At 45.1% G+C, this 11,009-nt stretch overlaps 1 protein-coding gene across 3 annotated transcripts in view; it reads left to right on the forward strand.

Moving 5' to 3' along the window:
- Positions 1-3,415: 3,415 nt before the first annotated feature.
- RAF1 (Raf-1 proto-oncogene, serine/threonine kinase) overlaps positions 3,416-11,009 on the forward strand; it is a 90,842-nt gene continuing 83,248 nt past the window's right edge. For 2 of the 3 annotated variants that reach the window (XM_017501437.2, XM_017501439.2), the window contains exon 1: positions 3,416-3,720. The gene's annotated coding sequence lies outside the window, so the exon portion shown is untranslated. The remainder of the gene's footprint in view (positions 3,721-11,009) is intronic. The other variant, XM_017501436.2, reaches the window with a different exon arrangement.

Below are 11,009 nucleotides of genomic sequence, written 5' to 3' on the forward strand. Positions count from 1 at the left end.
GCGTGTGGATCATCTGAGCTCGGGAGTTTGAGACCAGCCTGGCCAACACTGTGAAACCCTGTCTCTACTAAAAAACACAAAAAAATGAGCCAGGCAGAGTGGTGGGTGCCTGTAATCCCAGCTACTCGGGGGGCTGAGGGAGGAGAATCGCTTGAACCCAGGAGGTGGAGCTGGGATTACAGGTGCTTGCCACCATGCCCAGCTATTTTTTGTATTTTTAGTGGAGACAGGCTTTCGCCATGTTGGCCAGGATGGTCTCAATCTCCTGGCGCCCCAAAGTGCTAGGATTACAGACGTGAGCCACTGGGCCCCCCCATACTGTAAGTCTTTATGAGCAAATATTTTCACCCCTTTTCACCAAAAAGGGCATACTGTTAACACTATTTGTCTCTTGGTTCTTCTTTTTTTGTCAGTATTTCTTGCACATCTTTCCACATCAAGACATAAGAGTTCATTGTTTTTTTTTTTTACAGCTGCATGGTATTTGTTTGTTTGTCTGAGACGGGGTCTTACTCTGTCATCCAGGTTGGGGTATAGTAGAGCAATCTCAGCTAACTACAACCTCTGATTCTCAGGCTCAAGTGATCCTCCCACCACAGCCTCCTAGGTAGCTAGGACCACAGGCGCATGCCAGCAGACCTGGCTAATTTTTTGTATTTTTGGTAGAGATGGGGTTTCACCATGATGGCCAGGCTGGTCTTGAACTCCTGACCTCAGGCGATCCACCCACCTCAGGCTCCCAAAGTGCTAGGATTACAGTTATGAGCCACCACGCCCGGCCTCTTTTTTTCTTTTAAGAGACAAGAGTCTTGCTGTTTTCCAGGCTCAAGTGCAGTAAGGCAATCACAGCACATGCTATCCCCAACTCCAAGTGATCCTCCTACCTCAGCCTCCTCCCTAGTTGGATTACAGGAGCATGCCACTACGCGCACTAATTTTCTTTTCTTTCTTTCTTTCTTTTTTTTTTTTTTTTTGTAGAGATGGGGTCTCATGTCGCTCAGGCTGGTCTTAAACTCCTGTGCTCAAGTAAGCCTCCTGCCTTGGCCTCTCAAAGTACTGGGATTAGAGGCTTTGGCCACCACATCCAGATTGAATTTTATTATTTATATTTTCTTTTAGTTTTCCATTGCTAGAAGGCGGGGATTTTGATTACCGTTAATTTTCCAATATCCAAAACAATGTGTGGTACCTAATAGGCTCTCAATATTGAAAAGGAATAGTGCACATGTTGTTAGGTAGGTATCTTGTGTGCCTGTATTTGAATAAATAAGATCATACATAATGTTCTGCCTTTTTTTTTTTTTTTTTTTTTTTTTTTTTTTTTATATTTTGTTTTTTTTTTTTTTTTTTTTTTTTTTTTTTTTTTTTTTTTTTTTTTTAATACAGAAACCTTTTATTGACTGTATTTCTTCTCCCCATAACCTGGAATCCAGCCAGCATCTATGGCTTCCTGCTGTCTGATTCTTGAAAGTGGGGCTTTGGGGACATGTTTGGAGGCTATGAAAGGTTAGAATCTCCTCACCCACCAGTTGTGGAAGTTGTGCTTTTTTAACTTAATGACTTTTTTTTTTTGAGACAGTTTGGCTCTGTCACCCAGGCTGGAGTGCAGTGGTGCTATTTTAACTCACTGCAACCTCTGTCTCCTGGATTAAAGCGATTCTCCTGCCTCGGACTCCCCAGTAGCTGGGATTACAGGTGCCCACCACCACACCTGGCTAATTTTTGTTTATTTTGTATTTTTTAGTAGATACAGTGTTTCACAATGTTGGCCAGGCTGGTCTCGAACTCATGACCTTAAGTAATCTGCCCGAAGTGCCAGGCTTGAGCCACCAAGCCCAGCCATATCTTTTTTTTTTTTTTGGAGATGGTGTCTCGCTCTGTCACCAGGCTGGCGTGCAGTGGCGTGACCTCTGCTCACTGTAACCTCTGCCACCCGGGTTCAAGTGGTTCTCCTCAGCCGCTCCAGTAGCTGGGATTGCAGACACAAATCACAACGCCCAGCCAACTTTTGTATTTTTAGTGGAGAAGGGTTTTCACCATGTTGGCTAGGCTGGTCTTGAACTCCTGACCTCAGCTGATTCACCTGCCTCAGCCTCCCGAGTAGCTGGGACTACAGGCATGTGCCACCACACCCAGCTAATTTTTGTATCTTTAGTAGAGACGGGGTTTTCACCATGTTGGCCAGGATGGTCTTGATCTCCTGACCCTCTCACCTTGACCTCCCAAAGTGCTGAGATTACAGGCGTGAGTCACCAAGCCTGGTCTTTTTGGTTTTTTTTTTTGCGACGTTGTTTCGCTCTTGTTGTCCAGGCTGGAGTGCCATGGCATGATCTCGGCTCACCGCAACCTCCACCCCAAGTAATTCTCTTGCCTCAGCCTCCCGAGTTGCTGGGATTACAGGCATGCGCCACCACGCCTGGCTACTTTTGTACTTTTAGTAGAGACAGGGGTTTCTCAATGTTGGTCAGGCTGGTCTGGAACTCATGACCTCAGGTCATCCGCCCACCTCGGCCTCCCAAAGTGCTGGGATTATAGTGTGTGTATGTGAAGTCAGTATCTGGATCTAGTTCATTCTTGGATGGATGATAACCCAGACTGGATGTAGCAGCGTCCTCTTAATCAGTTTCCTATTAATCTACATTTCGCCTCCAGTGTTTCTCTAGAATGCAAATAATAGGGCATTAAACATCTTCACACATGACTTTTTGTGCATGTGTGTACCTATTTCTATAGAATTAGTGTCTAGAAGTGAAACTGCCGGGAGGAAGGATATATACTTTTTAAAAATGTCCATAGATAATGCCAATCTGCGATGTCATCTATTCTGGCAGCGCTGCGAGGGCACACAACGGTTTTCAATACACCGGAGCAAACTGGATATTAGCATCTTTATTGGTAATGTGATGGGGGAAAAATGAACCCCCAATTTACAGGCAAAGAAACGGCGGCTTAAGGTTCAACATAGCTGCCAAGTGGCGGAGCCGTGATTTGGTATCCAAGTGTCCGACTCCGGGGAGGACACGTCAAAGCTGGACACTGTGCTCTGTGTCCCGGGGCACGTCTGGTGATCCCTGGGCCTGGTAATGCTGGCAGGCAGACCTTCCTCTCCCCTTCTAGGCCTCTGGCCACTAGTGGCCGGCCAAAAGCCGGCTCTTCCTGATTACCCAGTGACCCTCCTGAGAGCAAGTCAGCATCACCTAACAAACCTCATCAGCTTCGAAATGGCGGCCACCAGATCGCGAGGCCACGCCCCGGGGGCGGGGCCTGAGTTCAGGCCAGAGCGATGGACGCCCGAGCCTAGTTGGAAGTTGACTGCCAGGAGGGCTCGCGCAGAAGCGGAGAGCCGGTGGCGTCGCAGGTCGGGAGGAGGAGCACCGAGTGGAGGGCTCGCTTGCCGGGGCCGCCCGAGAGTCTTAATCGTGAGCGCTGAGGCCGCCATCTTAGATGGCGGGAGTAAGAGGAGAGCGGTCGTGAGGCGGGAAGGCCTTTCTGCTGCTCTCCTTTGGCCCCGGAAAGGGTCAGCTGGCTGTGCTTTGGGGCGTGTGCCCTGAGGCGCGGAACGCGTTTGCTACGATGCGGGGGCTGCTCGGGGCTCCGTCCCCTGGGCTGGGAACGCGCCGAATGTGACCGCCTCCCGCTCCCTCACCCGCCGCGGGGAGGAGGAGCGGACGAGACGCCGCCGCTGGACGACAGGACGTTGGGACGGCCTGGCTCCCTCAGGTAGGTGGCGGACCCGGGTCATGGATGTCGGGGGAGCCAGGCGACTGGCCTGGGTGGCGCTGATGGAGCGGCCCCGCGGCTGCTGGACGGAGGGCTCGGGCCAGGCCGTTGTCACCCCGGGTAGCGTTGGGCGGGGGCCCGGGAGTTCGGTGTCATGGCCGGCGAACCTAGTTCCCACATCCCCAATCGAATTTCCTTGTGTTTTGCGGAAACTTGCCAACGCCACCCCTTTGCCAGTGCGCATTCCTCATATTTGGCAGTGGGAAAATCGCCCAGAGCTGCCCCGTATCTCTTGTCACTCGGATGGGCCAATTCCTTTTCTCTTGGGCCACCGAATGTGGGACCCGGGCTTGCACCCTTTCTCAGGGTATTCCAGTCAGGTGACACCCTTTTAGGAAGGCGTGAGGAATCGAGGAAGAGAGGAGGAAACTGGCCGGTGCCCTACCACAAAGGCACAGGGGCCTCGCCTTGGGTATCATGACTCTGTGGGTTATTAATGAAAGGCTTGGGATGCTTATAGAGGATTGGCCTCAGGACGCTTTGGAATGAAGAGCCAGGGCTGTCTTTTGTATGAAGCAAGAGCCGCCGGGACGCTTCAGCTTTGCAGCTGCTGAGGCTCTGCAGAGCTAGTCGATGCCGAAGAAAAAGGAGTTTAGACGTCGCGAGAGGCGAGGCGGCCGTGTTCATTCATTGTTCTCTTTCTGGGGCTCTGGGTGTGCCTCTGTTATTCATTCTCTGGTGGGAAGGATAGGAACTCCTGAGTCTCCTTGAGTTGTGACCAGATTCTAGGGGGTCACTTAATCTTAGTAAGAAATGAATGCAAGGCACGTTCTGCTTGCCTGGTCCTCTGTGGGCTGAGTGGAGAGATTCTGCCCTCCTAAGGCGTGAAAACAATGCAGGGTGATAAGAACTGGCTTACCAAGTGTGGGGATTTAGAAAAGTTAGTTTTGCTTAGGGAGGAGTTGGGGACGCTTCTGCACTCGAGGAGACTTCTCCGTCGAGTTTGAACTACCGATGAGTAAGTGCTCACCAGGTGAGGAGGAGCCCAGGGAACAGCTGGTACAAAGGCTTACAGGCTTGTGGGAGTTGGGATGAGTTTGGGGGGCAGCAATTTGCCTAGGGTGCAGGAAGGAAACGGTGAGAGATGAGAGTAAAATAATAGTTGCTAGAATTGTGAAGGGGCTGTTTTTGTTGTAGATCGTGAGCTAGTTAAATTTGGATTATTACACATGCTGAATCTTTATTTTTGCTGATAGTTTTCTCCCCTTGTTGATGCCGAAGCTGATAGTAATTGAAAAGATGTAGTTTGTTAAACTTAGTTAATAACTTTTTAAATTTTTTTTATTGTTTCAGAACAATTCGAACTTAAATAATAAAAAGGAACATTATCTCACTCTGTTGCCCAGGCTGGAGTGCAGTGGCTTGATCATACCTCAGTTGCAGCCTCTTAACTCCTAGGCTTAAGCAATTCCCCTGCCTTTGCCTCCTGAGTAGCTGGGACTACAGACAGGTGCCACCACGTATGGCTAATGAAAAGAAAATTAGTAGAGATGGAGTCTGGCTGTGTTGCCTAGGCTGGTCTCAAACTCCTGGGCATAGGCGATCCTCCTGCCTCCACCTCTCCCACTCAACGTGCTTGCTTGCCGGGATTACAGGGGTGAGCCCCTGGCCAGGCAGAGCTTTTTAAAATAATAGAGACGGGGTGGAACTATGTTGGCCAGGCTGGTCTTGAACTCTCGGGCTCAAGTGATCCTCCAGCTTCAGCTTCTCAAAGTGCTGAAATTACAGGTGTGATATACTGTACCTGGCCAGGAGGACTTTTTTTTTTTATGTGTTTTATATTAAATGTTTTGCACTTACACAGTGGTGAAAGAATTGAACTCATACACTCCTGGGAATTCTTGCCAAAAATTCTCTTAAAGTTATACTTGCTCACAAAAATGTTAACTTTATAAATATAGTACACTCTACTAACAATTTTTATTTTATTATTGTATTATTTTTTATTTTTTTGAGACTCACTCTGCTGCCCAGGCTGGAGTGCTGTAGTGTGATCTGGGCTCACTGCAATCTCCGCCTCCTGGGTTCAAGTGATTCTAGCTGGGATTACAGGTGCGTATCACCACACCAGCTAATTTTTGTATTTTTAGTAGAGACGGGGTTTTGCCATGTTGGCCAGGCTGGTCTCGAACTCTTGACCTCAAGTGATCTGCCTACCTCGGCCTCCCAAAATGCTGAGATTACAGGCATGAGCCACTGTGCGTGGCCTAAATTTTAAATACAAAGTTCTCCCCAGTCTTAGAGAAATTGGACGATTATAGAAAACAAACATCCAAAAAAAGTGTAGAACGTATTTTTGGTTTAATAAATGTATTTTATAAACTGTGTCTCTGGATTGACTTCTCAGATTCCAATCTGTTATAAAGTCTTTATCCCCGTAAACGTAATTTCCCTAAAATAGCTATAATATTGTGATTAATGTTTATGCTAAAGTGACTATTATGGAATTAACAGACTTCAGTTAGCAGTTCCTAAATCTTGCTTTGATTGTGATGATTATATACCACTGAAGAACATTCAGGATTATTTTGGCTTGTTTTTACTCTTATCACTCAAGGGCTAAGCTGTTTAAAATGCAGCATAAACATTTGACCCAGTTGAATGCTGGGATACTTGGAAAAATAAACCTGTTACTGTTTCTGTACTAAAGTCTTATCTTTTAAAGATATGTGGTGTTTTTTTAGTGCAGTGGCCAGTCTCGGCCCGCTGCCTCCCAGGTTCAAGTGATTCTCCTGCCTCAGCCTCCTGAGTAGCTGGGACTACAGGCACCTGCCACCACGCCTGGCCAATTTTTCTATGTTTAGTAGAAGCGGGGTTTCACCATATTGGCCAGGCTGGTCTTGAACCTTGTGATCCACCCGCCTCGGCCTCCCAAAGTCCTGGGAGCACAGGTGTGAGCCACCACACCTGGCTGATATGTGGTGTTCTGTGATTATAAATTGTAGTAGAATTCCTTAGTCTTGTTAAAGTCTTGTCAGTAGCTGTAAAAACATCAGCCAGTTGTGGTGGCTCATGCCTGTAATGCTAGCACTTTGAAAGGCCGAGGCTGGTGAATTGCTTGAGCTCAGGAGTTTGAGACCAGCTTGGGCAACATGGCAAAACCCTGTCTCTACAAAAAATACAAAAGAAAAGAAAAATATTAGCAGGCATGGTATAGTGTGCCTGTAGTCCAAGCTACTTGGGAGGCTGAGGTGAAATAATCATCTGAGCCCAGGGAAGTCGAGGCTGCAGTGAGCCATGTTCGTGTACCCCAGCATTGGTGACAGAGTGAGACCCTGTCTCAAAAAAAAAAAAAAGTGTATCTTCAACAGAAGGCTTGAGCATATTTTATGGGATTTGATTTAGCAGAAAAAAAGTGAGTTAAGCTGGTAATTTCTGACAAAAAGTGACGAAGAATGCTAAACATCAAGCATTATATTACAGTTGCTTAGAGTTGCTTTTAGTTTATAACATGCCATTTGTTTGCTTATACAACTTCATACTTCTTGGAAGTTAAATTTGACTTTTCCAAAAGCACTGGATTATTTACGAAATGAAAAATATAGTTGATAACTTTAAACTACTATTTTAGGTAGTCTATTAGTAGTAAACGTGTGACTCTTCTACATTTAAATTTCAGGTAAGCCTTTGTTAGTAACCTACTGCCTAAATATAAAAAAGTTACATGAGGGAGTACTTTTGTTTGTGTGTTAGGAACATAATAGGCCACACATAATCATCTTGATCTTGGGAGGAGCTTGTTAGCCAAACAGCATGCCTTAATGTTGACTTGGAGAAGAGAATTTTAAATATTGTCTTTGAAAGGCAATGGACTAATGTGATACTGAGGGGGTTTATGAAACCATAAAATTGAGCTTTGATTATAACTTAAATGCGACTGTAAAAAAAAATTGAGCTTTGACTTTTTTGTTTTTAAGTTGTGCAGATCACGGGAGTCATTTCTTGAGAACAAGTGACTGGTGGAAAATTGCTTACCTTAATTAATTGGAAAATCAGAGAACACTAGATTCATTTAGGATGAGATTGTTTAGGTCTTTTTTTGGTATGTGTATGGGAGGGTAGAATTCCTAATTGCTCATCTAAATGGGTTCAAACTGTAATACTAGGTATTTGTATTGCAATTCAGTTGGTATTTTTGGTGTAGGGCTAACTTATCTTGCCTGTAATTCTTTTTTTTTTTTTTTTTTTTTTTTGGAGAAGGAATCTGGCTGCATCACCCAGGCTGCGGTGCAGTGGCGCGATCTCGACTCACTGCAACCTCTGCTTCCCAGGTTCAAGCGATTCTCAGGCCTCAGCCTCTTGAATAGCTGGGATTACAGGTGCCCGCTACCACACCTGGCTACTTTTTGTATTTTTGGTAGAGACAGGGTTTCACCATGTTGGCCAGGCTGGTCTCGAACTCCTGACCTCAAGTGATCCACTTGCCTCGGCTTCCCAGAGTGCTGGGATTACAGGCGCGCCCAGGCATCTTGCCTTGTAATTCTCATGATAGTAATGGGTGGGTATTTTTTCTTGCCTTAGAGTTGTGAGTAAAAATTATTTAATTACATATTAAGGTTTCATCTTTAATTTTACAATGTTTGAGTCATTTTGTTACTTCTTTTCTCTCAGAATTACTTGCATAGCTCTAAATGATTTTAGTAGTTAATTTCAGATCTGTTTGCCTTTCTTCTAAAATGACTCTTAGACTCTCATCTTAACCAAGGAAAATGTCAAGTGGGTGTTGTTTCTCTGTTATTGGTTTTGGCCCAGACTATCTAAAGTTTGGCAAATTACTCACAAAGTATGTTAATTGGCATCACATTCCAGTCAGTGTACATAGTATTTTTTGAGGAACACTAGGCACACGGTTTTATTTTTAGACCAGATTCTAAGGGATTTTACTGGGTGGGGATTAACAATCCTAAACCAAGTTTACAGTTTTAAAATCTTCATGATTTAGAGATTGTTTAGATTTTAAGTTAATAATGGGAAGCAGCAGGCAGTGGCAATTAATGTTGTTTTTTGTTTTTTGTTTGTTTGTTTTGTTTTTTGAGATGGAGGTTTGCTCTTGTTGCCCAGGCTGGAGTGCAATGGCCAGATCTTTGCATACCTCACCCTCCACCTCCAGGGTTCAAGCAATTCTCCTGCCACAGCCTCTTGTGAAGCTGGAATTACAGGGATGTGCCACCACGCCTGGCTAATTTTGTATTTTTAGTCGAGACAGGATTTCTCCATGTTGGTCAGGCTGGTCTCAAACTCTCTATCTCAGGTGATCCGCCCACCTCGGCCTCCCAAAGTACTGGAATTACAGTAGTGAGCTACTGTACCCAGCCTCACATAACTTTTATGATAGTCTGTTTTTATAATTGTTTTATTATTTATAGTTAATCTTTTACTGTGCCTAATTTATAAGTTAAACTTGATCATGGGTATGTATGTATAGGAAAAAACATAGAATATACAGTACAGTATACTGTTCTTGCTTTCAGGCATCCACTGCTGGTCTGGGAACATATTCGCCATGGATATGGGGTGTGCTACTATACAATGAAATGTTAGTAATAAAAAGAAATGATGTACTTATGTATACTACAACATGGATGAACCTTGAAAACACGCTGAGTAAAAGAAACCATGTAGGAAAGACCACATACCGAATTATTCCATTTATATGAAATGTCCAGAGTAGGAAAATCCTTAGTGACAGAAAGCAGATTAGGGGGCTGAGGGATGTGGGGAATGGTCAGTGACTGTGATAGGGGTTTCTTTTTGGGGTGATGAAAGTGTTCTACAGTTATGGAGATGGATCCACAACTGTGAATATAATAAAAGCCATTTGATTGTATACTTTTTTTTTTTGAGATGGAGTCTTGCTCTGTCACCCAGGTGGGGAGAGCAATGGTGTGATCTCAGCTCACTGCAACCTCTGCCTCTCCAGTTCAAGTGATTCTTCTGCCTCAGCCTCCCGAGTAGCTGGGACTACAGGCGTGCATCACCATGCACAGCTAAATTTTGTATTTTTAGTAGAGACGGGGGTTTCACTATATTGGACAGGCTGGTCTCGAACTCCTGACCTTGTGATCCGCCCACCTTGGCTTCCCAAAGTGCTGGGATTACAGGTGTGAGCCAGCGTGCCTGGCCTGATTGTACACTTTAAATGGGTGAATTGTATGGGACGTTAATTATATCTCAGAGCTGTTAAAAATCAAACCAAAACTTACACATAGGAAAATACTCGCAAATGTGACCAAATGGTTGTGGGTTTTTTTGTTTATTTTTTTTTTTTAAGATGGAGTCTCGCTCTGTCACCCAGGCTGTCACTGCAACCTCTGCCTTCCAGGTTCAAGCGATTTTCCTGCCTCAGCCTCCTGAGTAGTTGGGATTATAGGCGCACGCCTAGTTTTTGTATTTTTGTTTTTTTGAGAGAGAGAGTTTCACTCTTGTTGCCCAGGCTGGAGTGCAGTGGTGCAGTCTTGGCTCACGACAACCTCTGCCTCCCAAGAATTGTTCAAGCAATTCTCCTGCCTCAGCCTCCCAAGTAGCTGGGATTTCAGGTGTGTGCCACTATGCTTGGCTGATTTTTGTATTTTTAGTAGAGAGGAGTTTCACCATGTTGGCCAGGCTGGTCTTGAACTCCTGAGCTTGTATTCCGCCCACCTTGGTCTCTCAAAGTGCAGGGATTATAGGTGTAAGCCACCACACCTGGCCAGCAAATTCTTAAGAATTAAATTTTGGGGAGGGGAGGGAAAAAAAGAATTGAATTTTTTTTCTTTTTGAGTAAGTAGTAAGGTCACATATCACAAAATTTAAAGGATATAGAAAGATATGGTGTACAGGCTGGGTGCAGTGGCACACCTGTAATCCCAGCACTTTAGGAGGCTGAGGTGGGCAGATCACAAGGTCAAGAGTTCAAGACCAGCCTGGCCAACTTGGTGAAACCCCATCTCTACTAAAGATAAAAAAATTAGCCGGGTGTGGTGGTGCACGCCTGTAATCCCAGCTGTTCGGGAGGCTGAGGCAGGAGAATCTCTTGAACCTGGGAGGCGGAAGTTGCAGTGAGCTGAGATTGTGCCATTGCACTCCAGCCTGGGCAACAGAGCAAAACTCCATTTAAAAAAAAGAAAAAAGAAAAGAAAGTTATGTGTTGTTTAGAGTAATTCTTCCTTCCCCTTTGTTCCCCATCTACCCGGCTTCCTTTCACAGAGGGAAATATTCTTTTCTTTTCTTTTCTTTTTTTTTTTTTTTTT

The sequence above is a fragment of the Cebus imitator genome, unplaced genomic scaffold, assembly GCF_001604975.1.
Source record: "Cebus imitator isolate Cc_AM_T3 unplaced genomic scaffold, Cebus_imitator-1.0 Scaffold281, whole genome shotgun sequence".
Classification (NCBI taxonomy): Eukaryota; Metazoa; Chordata; class Mammalia; order Primates; family Cebidae; genus Cebus; species Cebus imitator.